The sequence below is a fragment of the Miscanthus floridulus genome, chromosome 7, assembly GCF_019320115.1.
Source record: "Miscanthus floridulus cultivar M001 chromosome 7, ASM1932011v1, whole genome shotgun sequence".
Classification (NCBI taxonomy): Eukaryota; Viridiplantae; Streptophyta; class Magnoliopsida; order Poales; family Poaceae; genus Miscanthus; species Miscanthus floridulus.
Genome location: NC_089586.1, coordinates 42,551,481 through 42,571,730, shown reverse-complemented (window position 1 = coordinate 42,571,730; position 20,250 = coordinate 42,551,481). Strand labels below are relative to the sequence as shown.

General features: G+C 43.7%; 1 pseudogene; it reads right to left on the bottom strand.

Annotated features, from left to right (window-relative positions):
* Window positions 1–855: 855 nt before the first annotated feature.
* Window positions 856–17,009, bottom strand: LOC136465430 (protein GRAVITROPIC IN THE LIGHT 1-like; annotated as a pseudogene).
* Between the last annotated feature and the right edge of the window lie 3,241 nt (window positions 17,010–20,250).

The following is a 20,250-nucleotide window of genomic DNA, read 5'->3' as shown; positions in this document are numbered from 1 at the left end:
TGTGATAATTCATTGTTCAGAAAAATGATATAATTTTAGAAACATTGTATTTAGCCAATCATCACTGTTACATGAAAACCATAATGAGATAAGCATCAATTTTATATTTTGAGCTGAAGAAATTTCAACATGAAGAGCATCAAGAAATTTACGTTTTGTCACCAGACACTAAAATCTACTTTATCTTAGCAAAATGTTGTTTTGAGCCAATAGCTTAAAAATGAGCATCAATTTTACATAACAAGGATACTGAAACAAAAAATTGACATCATTCAAATACATAGTTCAAAATAAAGATCGCAGGTGAGCTATTGCCACTACAAAGATCAGTATATGAATCACGGGGAGCGACGCGGATGGTGGTGGACGAATCGTAGGGGAGCGACGCGGATGGTGGTTTCCTTTTATATCACGGGGGGAAGCACAGTGAAAGCAGGCGAGGATCATAGGGGCAGACCGACGACCCAAAGCGATGATTGTGGCACCAAAAAAATGTCTATCGCAGGGAATTGATTTTTGCTTTCCTGATTTGCTATGGCTGTTATGGGGATTGAGCTGATCGCATGGATCGAGTGGCATTGCCTTCCTGATTTGATCGCATGGAGCAAGTGTGTGTTGCCTTCCTAATTTGATCACATGGAGCGGCTTTGGTGTCGCACCTGTGGATGGAATAGTTATGAATATTTTAGTTGTAGAGATAACGGATGTCACCTCTTCACATAGCACTCTTAAAATTGCTCCTACATATTTACCATCGAGAGACAGCATTTGATACATTATTGCCATTTTCGTTGACGTGGCACGCCAACTTGACCTGACAGCATAGACTGGCCATGGGAAATGACATTTTGCCCCTCATCTATTTCTTCTATCTCTATCCCTTCCTCGCTCGACCTCCCACCGGAACACGGCGGGATCCAGCAGCGATAAGAGGGAGCCGTCTAGGTAGAAGGACTCATGCTCGAAGCCACAGAGGAGGGCGTGCATGATGTGTGCTAGCGCATGCTTGGCCAGCTGTGGGGAGGACACTAGGATCTTGGTGAGCTCCAGCCCCATGGCACGCATCAGATGCGCGAGGTGCCCCGCAAACGCCCATGTCACCGCGCGGGCCTACTCGGCACAGGAGGTGAACAACTCCATCATCGGTGCCACCAGGGCCGTTCTGCTTAGAGAGCGATGAAAGGTTCTAATGGCTAGAGAGGGGTGAATGGCCTATTAAAAATTTATATAACAACACTTAGTAAACCGGTTAGACAATTATGAGGTGAAGCAAGTGTTGCGCTAGCCTAGTAAAAATACAAGTCACCTATCACAATTCTAGTTTCTATAGTTTCTAACCACACAATGGATATATCACTATACTAAGTTAGCATGCTCTCAAAGGCTAACTAAAGAGTCACACTAACCAAACAAACAAGCTCTCACAACTAGCTACACTAAAGAGCTTGATAACTAGTTTGTGGTAATGTAAAGAGAGTGAGCAAGATAGTTATACCGCCAAGTTGAGGAGTGAACCAATTAATCACAAGAATGAATACCAATGACCTTAGAATCAAATGATGACACAATGATTTTTTACTGAGGTTCACTTGCTTGCCGGTAAGCTAGTCCTCGTTGTGGTGATTCACTCACTTGGAGGTTTCACGCGCTAATTGGCATCACACGCCAAACCCTAAATAGGGTGCCGCACAACCAACACAAGATGAGGATCACACAAGCCATGAGCAATTCACAAGAGTACCTTTTGGCCCTTCGCCGGGGAAAGGTCAAAAACCCCTCACAATCACCACGATCGGAGCCAGAGACAATCACCAACCTCTACTCGATGATCCTCGCTGCTCCAAGCCATCTAGGTGGCAGCAACCACTAAGAGTAATAAACGAATCCCGCAGCAAAACACAAACACCAAGTGCCTCTAGATGCAAACACTCAAGCAATGCACTTGGATTCTCTCCCAATCTCACAAAGATGTTGAATCTATGATGAAGATGAGTGGAAGGGCTTTGGCTAAGCTCACAAGGTTGCTATGTCAATGCAAATGGCCAAGAGAGTGAGCTAGAGCCAGCCATGGGGCTTAAATAGAAGCTCCCACAAAATAGAGCCATTATACCCCTTCACTAGGCACAACTCGAGGTGATCGGACGCTCCAGTAAGATCGATCGGACGCCCCCTGCCAGCGTTCGGTCAACGGATGGCTGCCACGTCATCCCTCTCTTCAAATACTAAGTGCTCGATCCCAACGGTCAAGTGATGACCAGACGCAGCACAGTGCCACGATTGGATGTAGGATCCCAGCGTCCAGTCACTTCCAGTAAGGTTCCAGCTGCGAAAAATCAAGACCGGACACATCTGATCATGCCCGACCAGACTCACCCAGCGTCCGGTCACTCAACGTCTCCTCTGTGCGCTACCTTGTCATTGGGACCAGACGCACCCAACCAGCGTCCGATCATGAAATGACCCAACATTCGGTCGAAGACCGATGCCAGCATCTTTACTGCTTCTACTGACCGAACGCACTAGTCTAGTTGAGGCCAGCGCTCGGTCCACTCTGTGAGACCCAGTCTTTTCTGTATAGGGAGTCAGTGGCACTGTCGGACTATCCGCACTCTATGGGCGGACACTTCGTCGGTGAAGTTTCTTACCCTTGCTCAAATGTGCCAACCACAAAGTGTATCACCTTGTGCATATGTGTTAGCATATTTTCACAAATGTTTTTAAGGGTGTTAGCATTCCACTAGATCCTAAATACATATGCAATGAGTTAAAGCATCTAGTGGCACTTTGATAACCGCATTTCGATACGAGTTTCACTCCTCTTAATAGTACGGTTATTGATCCTAAATGTGATCACACTCACTAAGTGTCTTGATCACCAAAAACAAATTGGCTCCTACCATTTATACCTTTGCCTTGAGCCTTTTGTTTTTCTCTTTCTTCTTTTCAATTCCAAGCACTTGATCATCACCATGGCATCGCCATCATCATGTCATGATCTTCATTTGCTTCATCATTTGGAATGTGCTACCTATCTCATGATCACTTTGATAAACTAGGTTAGCACTTAGGGTTTTATCAATTCACCAAAACCAAACTAGAGCTTTTAATCTCCCCCTTTTTAGTAATTGATGACAACCCTTTCATAAAGATATGAATTGAAATTCAATTAAATCCATGTTGCTTATCCAAGCATATTTGCTATGTGTAAAAGGATATAGACAAGTTTCATGAACTCCATATGGTAGCAATTGCTCCTCCTACATATGTGCTAAGAGTTTGGATTGAAGCTTGCACATATGCTTAGATAGGAAATATGGGAGACAATGTCTACCAAATGATGCTAAGGTATAAAAGATGGATCTTTAAAGCATGATACCAATTGGAGTGCACTATTATACCATCCTTAGCACCATGGTTAGCTCAATACCACTTGGAAATGAAATCACTAGATAACATATGCTTGCTAGATTTTCATTTCATCATTCAACTAGCATAAACCACACAAGTATAGATATTGAAATTTAAAAATTTGTGTCATGTAAGCAACCATGTGAAATGCACATTCAGATGCACCATACAAGTTCATGAGCTTGCTCTCCCTACTTGTGTGCTCAAAATTTTAAATGATCCCTTTCATTTGTCATATCTCTCCCCTAATGTCAAATTCTCCCCCTTTGTTGTCTTTTCACTATCTTAGTACACTAATATCTTTGTTTTTCTCCCTATCGTATTAATATAACTAATATCTTTATTTTTCTCCCCCTTTGTCATCAATGACCACAAAGGTTTAAAATGTGGATAGGTTGAGATTTATCAATGTCAATCAATGGGGTGAGGATCATTTTCTCAAATTTGGTCCAATCTAGATCATTTGCCAAAGATATTTAACTTGGTTTGATCCAAGGACAAGCTTCTTCACACCTCCAAATAAGGGTTATCTTGTACCATGTTGAGTTAAACACTTAGAGCTTATTTTCTAGATCAAACACTAGGTTTACAAGCCCATAAACATGTCATATGCTACCACTAAACCAATTTAAGCATAGAAGCAATAGTGGTACCATACAATCATCAAAATCATTTGATTTTCTTGAATGAACCTATTAAATGTGAAAGATTACTACATGCACTAAACATGTCATTAGCAAGGATGTATGCCATGCCAATCAACTTTTACCTTGGAGAGGCATGTCATATAAGTGGGGGGGTGCATCAACACATATTTGAGAAATCCAATATGTTCAACTCATTCCTTAGCTTGCAAAACCTTTTCTCATCTAATGGATTGGTGAATATATCGGCAAGTTGATCATCGGTGCCTACACTCTCAATGCAAATGTTCCATTTTGTTGGTGATCTCTTATGAAATGGTGGCAGACATTAATGTGCTTTGTTCTTTCATGTTGAACCAGATTGTTGGTTAACTTGATTGCACTCTCATTGTCACATAATAATGACACTTTCTTGAACTTGATTCCAAAGGCATTCAAGGTGGCCTTCATTTAAAGTATTTGTGCACAACAACTACCGGTGGATATGTATTCGGCTTCAGCGGTTGATAATGCAACACTATTTTATTTTTTTGATGACCATAAAATGAGTGATCTTCTCAATAATTGACATGTGCCCGAGGTGTTCTTTCTTTCAACCTTGCATCCCGCATAATCTGAGTCGGAGTAACTAACTAGCTCAAATTTTGTTTCTTTAGAATACCACAAACCAACATTTTGTGTATGCTTCAAGTACCTCAATATTCTCTTTGTAGCCTTCAAATGACTTTCTCTTGGTGAGGCTTGAAATCTTGCACACATGCATACACTAAATATGACATCCGGCCTTGATGCAGTCATATAGAGTAGGCTTCCAATCATAGACCGATATAATTTTTTATCCACCATATTTCCACTTGCATCACTATCCAAGTTGCCATTTGTTTCCATTGGTGTACTAATGGCTTTACTATCACTCATGCCAAACTTCTTGATCATGTCCTTGATATACTTGCCTTAACTCATAAAAGTACCATTCTTCAATTGCTTGATTTGAAGACTAAGGAAGTAACTTAACTCTCCAATCATGGACATCTTAAACTCATTAGCCATTATCTTTCCAAACTCTTCACAACAGTCTTGATTGGTTGATCCAAATATGATGTCACCAACATAGATTTACAACATAAATAAATCTTTTCCAATCTTCTTAATGAAGAGAGTAGTGTCAACCTTGCCCATAATGAATCCTTTAGAGGGTAGGAAGTCCCTCAATCTCTCATACCATGCTTTAGGTGATGAGGACATCACTTCTTCATCACATACAAGCCAAAGAGAGGAGGAGGTCCAGCATGAGCATCCAATTCATCTTTTTCATGGTGGAGGCCCAGTCCAACTGAAGTTGGAGCCTATCTCATGTTCTAGGACTAGTCTGCCTTAAACTGGTCACTTAGGACGCATCCGGACTCCATTTTCGATGATACACATATGGTTGGAAAGCTAATTTGATAAGAAAGCCAATCGAAGTGGTCTAACGTCAAAAGACCTTTAGAATCAACAGAATTGTTGAAACAAGTCAACGTTTAGAATCTGCCAGGGTGCTGTGACACCATCTTTTGGTCTGTTGGACCGTGTATCGTGTTTGGGCCCATTAGGGGGCACATCCAGGGGGTGACACCCAAGACTCTATAAATAGCAGCCATCGCTCTCCTTAGGGTTTAGGTTTTGTTTAGTTCTTGATTTCCTCGTGAAATAGACATCGTTTTGCTGCAACTGCGCTGCCAAGGCTGCTTGTTGTGAACCAGGGCCCCAGTTCTTGATCTTATTCGCCTGTGGCGATTAGTCCTTTTGAATAAAGACTTGAACTCCTTCTTGTTATCATAAGCCTCATATTTATTTGCAATTCTAGATTGCGTTCATCCTGTTCTTGCTTGTGTTCTCGATTCGCTTGCAGGAAAGCCTTCTCGGTGAGGTCAATCGCATTTGCATGGTTGATAACCAATGGAGCAGTGGTGTAACGGTTGCGGGGGTCCGAATCAGTCTTGGTTTGAAGCCTAGACCGTGAACATCAAGTCTCCACCAATTGACGCTATCATACCTTTCGGAAGATCGGGCCTAGTCTACATCAAGTGGTATCAGAGATCTTGTTGCTCGTTAGATATAACTTTGTTTTCCCTTTAGATTGTTACTGTTTTTGCATTACCTATAGTCCACAAAAAGCCAAAAAATATATATCATCACATATTCCCTGTCCTATAGCCTCGTTGTGCCGTGCAATTTTGTCATGTGGTTGAGTTTGTGCCCTAGGCCAAGCTTTGGTTGCTAGTTTTAGATCATTTTTGAGTCTAGTTTATGTTTTTCCTTTGTTTTTCATCATAATCCATGAACACCTTCAAGTCTTGCTGTGTTTCCTTTATATCCATCAAACCCTAGTCCATGCCAACTAATTTGTTATACTTGTCTTTACTGTTTCCATCAAATCCTTGCTGCCGTGACTAATTTTGCGCGCATTGTTCCCGTTTTGTCCTCTAATTCGGAGTCAGTTCGTAAAACTGGTCTAGTTTTCGCATACAAACTCGGATTTTGATGTTTCATATATCAAAATTGATTAGAAAAAAATTTCAGATCCGTCCATGCCCGGTGTTATCGGGGTCGAAGATTTTTATTTTGATAAAAAACTGGTCACAAAATCCTCTTTTCGTGGTCACAAGTTTTTGTCAATTTTGAGCACGTCTTCTGAAAATTCCATAGGCCACGCCTTTCACTTGTTTAAGCTCATATTTTCTGTGGTTGCTTCTTTTGTGCTCCTAAGTGAAGAAAAAATATCAAAAAAATAAAATGAAAAAGTCAAAGAATCCCAAAAACAACGACTGCCCAAAAATAGAGAAAAAAGAGAGGCAAAAGTGGAACAATATCTAGAGGAGCACATAGAGAGCGCCATTTGAGTTGTGTTTGCGTGTGCTGATTGCTGCCTTGTTCCTAATCTTATTCCTGCTGTTCACATCACCTCATACATCTGGTACTTGGAACATGAGTAGGCCAGCAACTAAGACAAGTACTTGGGATACTTATTCAGCTTTGCTATTCAGTTGTGAATTTTGCTATTCCTTGCTACTATATTGTGCCTGTCCAAGCTCCACTTTCTTCTAACCAAGTATAGGTTTGCCTTGCAACTGTTACACTCAAGCTACAATGGTATCACAGTCAACGACCGATTACACCGCCTGTTGCTTTGGTAGGAACACTTGTAAGACCATGGTAAGACGCTTGAGAGTTAAGTGCCTTATTTTTCCTTGTCCACAACCTAAGTAGTTGGTAGGGATAATACTATTTGTGTTGTCTTCTTCTTTCTACTAACCATATCAGGAAAAGCGAAAGGCAGCGGCAAAGGAAATGGGGACACACCTACAGATTTCAATGACTATGTTTCTAAGAATGAGCTTCGCGCCGTTCTTGATGACAAGTTCAATGAGATCCTTCAACAAATCACCAACTTGGCCAAGAGGATTGAAGATGTTGAACAATGACATCCTGAACCACATCATGAAGAAGAAGATGATGATCTCTCTAAGGAGGATGATGGCGACGTGGAGGCTGAAGCCGAAGCTCAACGATGTGTTGAGGATGCACGTAACTGTAATCGGTTAAACTTTAATCGACGCAGTATGGGAGGTAATAACCAAGGTAATAATGATCCTTTCACTAAAACCAAGTTTAAGATATCTCCTTTTTCTGGTTCTGCTAATCCTGAAACATATTTAGATTGGAAGATGGCTGTAGATCAAAAATTTAGCTCCCATTAAGTCCCTGAAGAATATAGAGTTAGACTTGCTACTAGTGAGTTTACTAATTTTGCTCTTTTCTGGTGGAATGATATTTGCAATAATGTTAATGCTAATGCTAATGCTCAAATACCTCAAACCTTGACTGTACTTAAACGACGAATGAAATCAAGATTTGTTCCTCTATACTATCAGCGTGATCTGCGATTAAAACTGCAATGTTTAAATCAAGGTAGTAAGACTGTTGAGGAATATTATCAGGAGCTTTTAATTGGTCTTACAAGTAGTAATATACAAGATGATTAAATGGATAAGTGTTCTAGATTTTTTGGAGGTTTGCATCGTGAAATACAGGATGTTCTTGACTATAAAGAATGGACTAGATTTTCCCAGTTATATCATTATGCTCTTAAAGCTAAAAGGGAAGTACAGGGACGACAACCTAGGCGTTCCATGAATCCGTCCACTCCTTCAAGTCCAACCGAGGTGAGTAAATTTTCTGATGTGCAGACACCACCAACGCCTATAAAGAAGAATTCTTCTATCACACCTTCTAGTGGATCTGCTACACCTTTCTCTAGCAGCTCTTCTAAAATTGTTTGCCACTACTACAAGGGCATAGGACATATTGCTAAAGAATGCCCTAGCAAACGCGCATATATTGCTACTGATGATGGTGGGTATGCTAGTGCTAGTGATGAAGAGAATGAATTTGCACTTGCAATTGATCTTTATGCAGATAAATTTGCAGATAGTGCTGAAGATCCTGATGAGGTAATTAATAGTGTGACATGCACTACAAACTACCAATCAATCCTTGTTCAACGTGTTTTAAGTACACAAGTTGAGCCAGTAGACAAGCTACAACACCACAATTTGTTTCAAATGTTCCTCATTGTCAATAATTTCCGTGTTCGTGCTATCATTGATGGAGGGAGCAGCAATAACTTGGTAAGTTTTGAGCTTGTCAAGACCCTTGGTTTATCTACATGTGCTCTTCCACATTCATACTATGTTCAGTGGTTCAACAATAGTGGTAAGGCAAAGGTAACACAATCTGCTCGTGTGCATTTTTCTATCAGATCATACCATGATTATACTGATTTTGATGTCGTGCCTATGCAAGCTTGTTCACTTTTGTTAGGCCACCCTTGGCAATATGATAATAATGTTCTACATCATGGTAGGCAATATAGATATACTTTTATATTTAAGGGAAAGACCATTGCTTTACTTCCTTTAACTCCTGCTGAAACAATGCAATATGAAAAGGAACTTGCTGAAAACAAAAAGAAAGACCATGATAAAGACTTTAGCAAACCAACAATTGAACCATCAAGTAACATGAAAGAAGTTTTATTTGCTCTTAAATCTATTCTTGCTGATCATGATGAACCTTGTTATGCTTTAACTTGTACATCATCTATATGTCAACCTAGTCCTGCTTCTAGTGCTATGCCTCTTGTTGGTACTAACCTTTTGTAGGAGGAGGATGAATTCCCAACCGGGAAACCACCATGGCAGCCGCCTTTGCGAAGGATTGGGTACCAAGATGAATGTCTTCTTCCGGAGCCATCGTTGCTGTCATCCAATGGAGGAGACGATCTACTTCAGTCGAGGACAACTTCAATTCAAGAAAGGGAGGATGATGAGGACATCACTTCTTCATCACATACAAGACAAGGAGAGGAGGAGTTCCAGCATGGGCATCCAATTCATCTTTTTCATGGTGGAGGCCCAGTCCAACTGAAGTTGGAGCCCATCTCAGGTTCTAGGACCAGTCTATCTTAAATTGGTCACCCAGGACGCATCTGGACTCCGTTTTCGATGATCCACATATAGTTAGAAAGATAATTTGATAAGGAAGTCAATCCAAGTGATCTCACATCAAAAGACCTTCAGAATCAATAGAAATCATCGAAACAAGTCAGCGTCCAGAATCTACCAGGGTGCTGCGACACCATCTTTTGGTCCGTTGGACCGTGTATCATGTTTGGGCCCATTAGGGGGTGCGTCCAGGGGAGGTGACGCCCAAAACTCTATAAATAGCAGCCGTCACTCTCCTTAGGGTTTGGATTTTGTTTAGTTCTTGATTTTCTCATGAAACAGACATTATTTTGCTGCAACTGTGCCGCCAAGGCTGCTTGCTGTGAACCAGGGCCCTAGTTCTTGATCTTGTTCACCTATGGCGATTAGTCCTTTCGAATAAAGACTTGAACTCCTTCTTATTATCATAAGCCTCATACTTATTTGCAATTTTAGATTGCGTTCATCCCATTCTTGCTTGTGTTCTCGATTTGCTTACAGGAAAGCCTTCTTGGTGAGGTGAATCGTGTTCGCGTGGTTGATAACCAATGGAGCAGTGGTGTAACGGTTGCAGGGGTCCAAATTAGTCTTGGTTTGAAGCCTAGATTGTGAACGTCGAGTCTCCACCAATCGACACTATTATACCTTTTGGAAGATCGGGCCTAGTCTACATCACTAGGTGTTTGCTTTAAGCCATACAATGTCTTCTTCAACTTATACACATGGTCGGGCTTCTTGTCATCTTCAAAACCAGGAGGTTGCTCAACATATACTTCTTCATTGATGTAACCATTGAGAAATGCACTCTTAACATCCATTTGATAGAGTTTGATGTTGTGGGCACAAGCATAGGCTAGCAAGATTCTAATTGCTTCCGAACTAGCAACCGGAGCATATGTTTCTCCAAAGTCAAGACTTTCAACTTGTGTATATCCTTGTGCTACCAATCTTGCTTTGTTCCTTACTACTATCCCATCTTGATCTTGCTTATTTCTAAAGACCCATTTGGTTTCAATCATATTGTGTCCCTTTGGTCTCTCTACTAATTCTCATACTTGATTTCTTGTGAAGTTATTTAATTCTTCATGCATAGCATTCACCCAATCAACATCCTTCAATGCTTCATCTATCTTCTTTGGTTCAATGGATGACACAAATGAGAAATGCTCACAAAATAAAGCCAATCTTGATCTTGTTTGTACACCTCTAGAAATATCACCAATTATAGTGTTCAATGGATGATCTCTTGCAATATTTGTTGGTTGGAGCATTGAAACTTGATTGCATGTATTTACTTGATCATTGGGTTGAGATGATGTACTAGCCACTTGATCTTGTTCATTGTCATGAGAGCCACTTGTACTAGCTTGATTTGTATCATCTTGCACATATGAGTTAGAGAGCACTTGCACTTGATCATCTTCATCATCATTCACTTGCCTAGGTCTTAATTCACCAACATCCATGTTCTTCATGGCATTTGAAAGTTGAATGCCTCTAACATCTTCCAAGTTATCATTCTCTTCTTGTGAACTCTTGGTTTCATCAAATTCAACATCATGAACTTCCTCAAGAGTACCACTATCCAAATTCCAAACTCTATATGCTTTGCTTGTAGTGGAATAACCAAGTAGGAATCCTTCATCACATTTCTTGTCAAACTTGCCCAATCTAGTGCCTTTCTTTAAGATATAGCATTTACAACTAAAGACCCAAAAATAAGCAATGTTGGGCTTTCTACCATTCAAGAGCTCATATGGTGTCTTCTCTTTTAATGAGTGACAATAGAGGCGGTTGCTACAATAGCAAGCCGTGTTGATAGCTTCGGCCCAAAAAGATTGACTCACATTGTACTCACTAAGCATAGACCTTGCCATATCAGTGTTCTATTTTTTCTCTCAACGAGGTCATTTGATTATGGAGTGTACTTGGTCGAGAATTGATGTCTAATTCTAAATTCATCACACAACTCATCAATTCTAGTATTCTTGAACTCACTACCATTGTCACTTCTAACTCTCTTGATGGTTGTTTTAAACTCATTGTGAGTGCCTTTGACAAATAATTTGAATGTTGCAAACACATCACTTTTGTCCACTAGAAAAAATACCCATGTGTATCTAGAATAATCATCCACTATCACAAAGCCATATTTGTTACCACCAATGCTAGTGTATTGAGTTAGCCCAAACAAATCTATGTGCAACAACTCAAATGATCTACTAGTGCTCATCATGCTTTTCTTAGGATGGGTGTTTCCAACTTGTTTGTCGGCTTGATAAGAGCTACAAAGCTTATCCTTCTCAAACACAACATCTTTCAAGCCTCTAACCAAGTCATGCTTAACCAATCTATTCAATTGTTTCATTCCAACATGACCAACCCTTCTATGCCATAACCAACCCATGCTAGACTTAGTGAACAAACATATAGATAATTTAGCTTCACTAGCATTGAAATCAACCAAGTATAGATTCTCATATCTAAAGCCTTTGAAGATCAAGTTAGAGCCATCTACACTTATGATCTCTACATCATCTACCCCAAATATGCATTTGAATCCAAGATCACACAATTGAGCCACGGATAACAAATTGAAGTTAGAGCTCTCTACTAGCAACACATTGGATATGCTCATGTCATTGGATATTGCAATCTTACCAAGCCCTTTGACCTTGCCTTTGCCATTGTCACCAAATGTGATACTATCATAACCATCATTGCCATTGGTGTTGATTGAGTTGAACATTCTTGCATCACCGGTCATGTGTTGAGTGCACCCACTATCAAGAACCCAATACCTACCTCTAGCTTTGTAATTAACCTATAAAAGAAGATCAGTTCTTTTTAGATACCCAAACTTGCTTGGGTCCTTGAAGGTTAATGACCAAGCTCTTTGGCACCCAAATGGCTTTCTTCTTTGAGCCTATCCATGGTTTACCAATAAACTTAGCCTTTACACCATTTGCACCCTTGGTAAGCATATAGAAAGAATTAATCTTAATTGAGGATACATTAGCATTTTTGCTTTGTTCTTGCACTCATGCTCTTTATGACCAACTTGCTTGCAACTAGTGTAAAACCGACCATTGTTCTTCACAAAACTAGTCTTGTGAGGAGCAAAGGCCGCCTTACGTTTCTTGGGGGTATAGCCCAATCTCTCTTTGTAGAGAGAAGCTCTTTGGCTACCCAAGCACATAAGCAAGCGGTCCTCACCACCATAGGCCTTAGCCAAGGTGTGAGTGAGCTTATTGACCTCCTTCTTGAGGTTCTCATTCTCAACCATTAGTGAGGCATCACAAGTGAAACCATCACTACTAGATGAGGTGGAAGTAGAAGTACTACAAGAAGGGTTAGCGGGAGGAACAATGATAGGCATAGATAATGATTCATCAATTATATCACAAGTTAAGCCTACATTACTAGTCTCAACATGCTTCTTTTTATTTTGCTCATCAAGCAAAGAGGAATGAACCTTTTCAAGCTTTTTGTGAGCCTTGCCAAGCTTCTCATGGGCTTTCTCTAGCCTCTCATGAGATACATTGAGCTCATCAAAGGCTTGCTTAAGGGCTTTTAGTTCCTTACGCAAGCTTTTGCATTCCCTTCTCTTAATGTCAAAGTATTCTTTAGCATCTTCTAGCATGTCAAATAGTTCATCCTTAGTTGGTTCATCATCATCACTATCACTTTCATTTTCATTATCATTATCATGTTCCTCATCACTTCCATCATCACAAGTTTGTACCTTAGTGGCTTTAGCCATGAAGCATGATGGAGTGTCGAACAGAGAAGACTTCTCATTGATAGCAATGCTTGCAAGTGCCTTCCTCTTGGTGGTCTTGTCATCATCACTATCATCATCATCATCACTATCCCAAGTGACCACATATGAACCACCCTTCTTCTTCTTGAAGGTCATCTTGTCCTTCTTCTCTTTCTTTTCCTTCTTGTCCTTCTTCTTGTTCTTCTTGTCATCATCTTTGTCACTATTGTATGGACATTAAGCAACTAGATGATCTTTGCTTCCACAATTGAAGCACCTTCTTGACTCTTTCTTGTTCTTGAATAAAGCTTTCTTCCTTCTAGCATGGTAGCCTTTCATCAACATGAACTTGCCAAATCTCTTGACAAAGAGAGCCATCTTCTCATCATCATCATCATCATCCCATGAGCCATCATCTTCACTTGATGTATCTTGCTTTGCCTTGCCCTTGGATGATGTGACCTTGAATGCCACGCTCTTCTTCTTTTCATCCTTCTTTTCATCCTTCTTCTCATCTTTCTTCTCCTTCCTTTCTTCCTTCTCATCATCATCTCTATATGTATCATCGGTCATTATATCTCCCAACATTTGGTATGGTGTCATGGTGTCCAAACCACTCCTCACTAGAATAGTGACCAATGTGCCAAATCTTGAAGGCAAACATCTCAAGAACTTGTGGTAGAAGTCCTTGTCCTTCACCTCTTCTCCAAGTGCTTTGAGATCATTGACAAGCACTTGAAGCCTATGGAACATCTCTGGCACACTCTCATCCTCCTTCATCTTGAAGCTTGCAAACTTCTCTTTGAGAATGTATGCCTTTGCACCCTTCACGGCTTGAGTGCCCTCAAATGATTCTTCCAATTTCTTCCATGCCTCATGAGCTCTCTCAATGTTCTTGATTTGCTCAAAAGTTCTCTCATCTAAAGCATCATGGATGGCACTAAAAGCAATGTCATTATTTTAGAGTAGCATTTCTTCGGCGACGGTGGGAGCCTCTTCATCTTCAATCTCAATCTTTGTCTCTACCACCTTCCAAACCTTTCTATTGATTGACTTGGTATAAGTTGTCATCTTAGCTTTTCAATAGGGATAATTTGAGCCATCAAATTGGGGTGACTTCTTGGTGTTGTTGATTTGAGCCATTTTTACACCGAAGGTTGTTAAGCCTCAAATCATGGTGACCTCGGCTCTGATACCACTTGAAAGGTCCTAATGGCTAGAGGAGAGTGAATAGCCTATTAAAAATTTCTACAACAACACTTAGCAAACCAGTTAGACAATTATGAGGCGAAGCAAGTGTTGCGCTAGCCTACTAAAAATGCAAGCCACCTACCACAATTCTGGTTTCTATAGTTTCTAACCACACAATGGCTATGTCACTATACTAAGTGTGCTCTCAAATGCTAACTAAAGAGCCACACTAACCAAACTAACAAGCTCTCACAACTAGCTACACTAAAGAGCTTGATAACTAGTTTACGGTAATGTAAAGAGAGTGAGCAAGATGGTTATACCGCCGAGTCAAGGAGTGAACCAATCAATCACAAGAATGAATATCAATCACCTTAGAATCAAATGATGACACAATAATTTTTTACCGAGGTTCACTTGCTTGCCGGCAAGCTAGTCCTCGTTGTGGCGATTCACTCACTTGGAGGTTCACGCGCTAATTGGCATCACACGCCAAACCCTCAATAGGGTGCCGCACAACCAACACAAGATGAGGATCACAGAAGCCACGAGCAATTCACTAGAGTACCTTTTGGCTCTCCGCCGGAGAAAGGTCAAGAACCTCTCACAATCACCACGATCGGAGCCAGAGACAATCACTAACATTCTCTTGATGATCCTCGCTGCTCCAAGCCATCTAGGCGACAACAACCACCAAGAGTAACAAGTGAATCCTGCAGCGACACAAACACCAAGTGCATCTAGATGCAAACACTAAAGCAATGCACTTGGATTTTCTCCCAATCTCACAAAGATGTTGAATCTATGATGGAGATGAGTGGGAGGGCTTTGGCTAAGCTCACAAGGTTGCTATGTCAATGCAAATGGCCAAGAGAGTGAGCTAGAGCCAGCCATAGGGCTTAAATAGAAGCCCCCACAAAATAGAGTCGTTGTACCCCTTCACTGGGCACAACTTGAGGTGACCAGACGCTCCAGTAAGATTGACCGGATGCACCCTGTTAGCATCCGGTCAATGGATGGCTGCCACATCATCCCTCTATTCAAATACTGAGCACCCAATCCCAATAGTCAAGTGATGACTGGATGCAACATAGTACCATGACCGGACGTAGGATCCCAGCGTCCGGTCACTTCCAGTAAGGTTCCAGCTGCGAAAAATCATGATTGGACGCGTCCGGTCATGCCCGACCAGACTCACCCAGCGTCCGATCACTCAATGTCTCCTCTATGCGCTGCCTCGTCAGTGGGACCAGATGCACCCAGCCAGCGTCCGGTCGAAGACCGACGCCAGCGTCTTTACTACTTCTACTGACCGGATGCACCGGTCCAGTTGAGGCCAGCGTCCGATCCACTCCCTGATACCCAGTCTTTTCTGTATAGGGCGCCGGTGGCACCATCGGACTATCCGCACTCTATGGGCGGACACTCTGTCGGTAAAGTTTCTTACCCTTGCTCAAATGTGCCAACCACCAAGTGTATCACCTTGTGCACATGTGTTAGCATATTTTTACAAAATGTTTTCAAGGGTGTTAGCACTCTACTAGATCCTAAATGCATATGCAATGAGTTAGAGCATCTAGTGGCACTTTGATAACCACATTTCGATATAAGTTTCACTCCTCTTAATAGTATGGTTATCGATCATAAATGTGATCACACTCACTAAGTGTCTCGATCACCAAAAATAAATTGGCTCCTACCACTTATACCTTTGCCTTGAGCCTTTTGTTTTTTTCTTTCTTCTTTTCAAGTCCAAGCACTTGATCATCACCATGGCATCACCATCATCATGTCATGATCTTCATTTGCTTCACCACTTGGAATGTGCTACCTATCTCATGATCACTTTGATAAACTAGGTTAGCACTTAGGGTTTCATCAATTCACCAAAACCAAACTAGAGCTTTCAAGCGGGTGGTGGTGGTGGCACCCGTTACGGTAGCTGGTGGCCGCCGCGAGCTTCTCCTTGAGCCCATCCACCTTGGCCTACTTGGATTGGAGCTAGCGCTAGAGGTCGTCGAGCGCCGCCTCGTACAGCGCCACGGCCTCGCGGAGGGGCGGCGCGGAAGGGTTTAGGCGTGGGATGTGGCCCATGGAGGCGAAGCGGTGGAAGCGGTCGCGGAGGCATGCGAGGTGGCAGAGATTGACGACGATGACTGTGGCCGCGGCGTGCATCTTGTTGGGGTCCTAGGGGCAGTGCATGCCCTGGAGCGCGGTGTAGGCGCGGCGCACCCCGGAGATGGCTTCAAACACCTCCGCCATCAGCGCGTCGAACACCCCAGAGATGGAGTCGCAGAGGGTGTAGTTGCAGGGCAGGCGGTTGGAGAGGCAGGAGGAGGCAACGCGGTGGATGAGGTCGCCGACGGTGATCGGCTTGGTCACCATTCCTCGGCGCTGCGACCGAGCCTTCCCCTGTGGGCTACGGCCATGTTCGTCGCTGGCGTTGGGCGCGGCCGTGGACCTACAGGCCATGGCCATGGCCCCGGCTGCCTTGCCCCCCAACTTCCCCTATGTCCTGTTAGCCACCACCATGGACCCCATCGTCGGCCATGGCCGGAGGTCGAGCGAGGAAGGGATAGAGATAGAAGAAATAGATGAGGGGCAAAATTATCATTTCCCGTAGCCGGTCTATGCTGTCAGGTCGAGTTGGCGTGCCACGTCAGCAAAAATGACAAGAATATATCAAATGCTCTCTCTCTCTCGATGGTAAATATGTAGGAGCAATTTTAAGAGTGCTATCTGAAGAGGTGACATCCGTTATAATGGTAAAAAGTTAAATATCCCCGGTGCAGGGGGCGAGCAGACCGTGACTCGCCTTCGCCTGCGAGTGCGGCGCGGGCGCACCTGTGAGCGTGGGGGAGGGGTTTGCGAGCAGGGGCCGGCTGGGGCTAGGGTTAGGGGTGTTAGCGCGCTGGGCTGGGCTGCTGGGGAAGCGGGAATTGTTTAGTAGGCCGCACCAGCTAATGGGCCGCCACCGGGCCTTTCAATAAATACCGGGCCATGCCCGTGCCTATGCTTTGGGCCATGCCTAGCACAGTCCCGGTGGAGGCCGTGCCGGGCCGGGCTTGGATTGGGCCAAAAAAAATGTACTTTGTGCCGTGCCGTCGGGCTGCGGGCTGCATGCTCATCTTTACCCACCAGCGTACCCACTCCCTCATCCGTTCCCAAAAAAGAAAAAACGCAACTCGCCCCTCGCTCTTCGCCTCCGAGTGCCGCCGCCGCCGCAGCCACCGAGCGCCGCCGCCGCCGCCGCCATTGTTATAATATCATCTATTCTATGTCGGGTTTATATAATTTTGTTTTATCTAAATGGCCTGTAAGAGTTAATGAATCAGTGTGGTTATATTTGAAATCAGCTTAGTTAGACGTTGCTCAGTATGGTTATATTTTGATGAAGTTATGTGCTCTGTGATCGGTTTTCATTGGAATATATTTTGGAATGGCTATGTTTTTATCTTTTCAGTTTTCAATGGATTATATTTGAACGGTTATGTTTATGCCTTTTCAGTTATGTGCTCTGTGATCAGTTTTCATTGGAATATATTTTTGAATGGCTATGTTTTTACCTTTTCAGTTTTCAATGGATTATATTTGAACGGTTATGTTTATGCCTTTTCAGTTTTCAGTATAGAACCGTAGTTAGACAATAGTTGATTGTTATAGAAACTTAGAAAGGTGACTATATATCTTTTTTTACCGAGGCTTCATCATATTAGTTAAAGGCTACAACATTCAGCATTCATTCTTTTTATCTAGATGATGCCGAAGGTTTAAGTTAAGACATTTGTTTTGTCGGATATCTATTATGTCCCATGCTGTTTATGTCGGCGCACCCTCTGGAGCAGACTTTGCATTTTGGTAAGATTGCACAATAAAGTGTGACGTACAACACAAGTTCAGGTTTATGCAGTGTGCTCGAATCCTGCACAGCTACTGAGCTACATGGAGCAAACCACGCCGAGGCTTCTTGGCGATGCCGTCGTGGGATTCCTTTGTTACCAATGCATTGAAAGTGACCTGTCTCTTGCGCAAGTTGTGGAACATATTTCTAATTTGATACTACTAAATTCAGTGCATTTTATACAGTTATATGATCCGAAGTTTAACATTTAGGCTTTTTCCTTATTGAGCAACTGAAAGATTTGATATTTTCTTTGGTTTAAGTACTCTTTCGTGGAGTGCTGAATCAGTTGTCAGAGCTGTCCTTTGTGGAATAACATTTGGTCTTCCAAACAGCGCCAGGGCACGGGGAGAAGTGAAGACCAACCCGGAGTGCGACGTCCCCGCGTATAAAATTATGAGTAGAGCCGGAGTCCAGGAGCGCAACACACTGCTCATTGCCAATCTGGACGTACACCTGCATGGTGTCCTCCGTGCAGATGCCGGCAATGGCGGCCAAGGAGATGTTAGGGGATGCTGTATCATCGGCTGCAGGCTGCTCTTCATCATCGGAGTCGCTTAGCTCTTCCACCAGATAATCTGATACTTCCAGATAGAACAGCCGGGCACACTTGTGGCCTTGCACGTACGACTCATCACAATTGTAGCATAATCCCATCTTGCGGCGTTCACTCATCTCGGCCGGAGTGAGCCGCTTGAACGGACGGCCCGGAGATGAAGACGAAGATGCCATTGAAGAGCCCGAGGACGCCGTGGATGAACCTGCCGCTCCTGGGGCTGGCATGGCTGAATATCCCTGGTTGCCGCGACGCGGCCCCCGGTTCGGAGGTGCTGGTAAAGCAGGCTGCGCATTCCGGCGTTCATAGGCGCGCGCCAAGGGCGCGGTGAAGATCCTGCGGGTCATGCAGCTCAACATCGGCCCAGATGGAATCGGGGAGACCGCCGGTAAACAATTGTGCCTGCTGCAGCGGATCCAGCCTGCCCGCATGAGCGAGCCATGCCTGGAACGCGGCCATGTAGGCGTCGACGTTGGAGGAGAATGGCAGCCGGGAGAGGTCGGCCAGGTGATTGGTGGACAACACCGGTCCGAAGCGCTGATGGCAGAGTAGATGGAAGGCGTCCCACGACGGCTGCCCGGCGTCCCGCTCTAGCACGTGGTACCACTGCTAGGCGACGCCTGTCATGTGGAAGGAAGCCAGCCACACTTTGTCAGCCTCCCGGGTGAGTTGGCCACGGAAGGACTCGCAGCGATTCAACCACCCCAGCGGATCCTCCATGCCGTCATAAGTCGGAAAAGAGAGCTTGTGGAAGCGAGGGACCCCTGAACTGTCCTGTTGTTGTGGCAGATGGTGGCGGGGTGGTGGCGCGTGCACCACAGTCGAGGACGACATGAGCGGGGCCTGCATGATGGACGAGAGCGACGGGACCGGTGACGGCGAGTGGGGAAACGGGATACTCTGGATGGGTAACCCTGTGATCGGCTGGAAGGACACCTGCCCGCCGGCCGAAGTGGCAGTCAAGGACACCAGCGGTGAAGACTGCACCTCGAAGATTACCGGGGATGATGCCGGAATGCCACCAAAGCCCGACATGCCGCAGGTCAGGAGCAGCGCCTCCGAATACGGCAGTGGAGCCGGTGATGACGATCCAGGACGGCCCTCAAGGGCGGAGACGCGCAGGTCCTGGGCGGAAACGCGCAGCGGCAGGTCGCCGACTTGGCGCTGCAACCCCTGGATGGCGGTCAGGATCAGGTTGAGTGGGTCGGATGATGCTGGGTGTGGTGGGGGGGGGGGGATTGACAATGGGTGTGGTGGTGGCT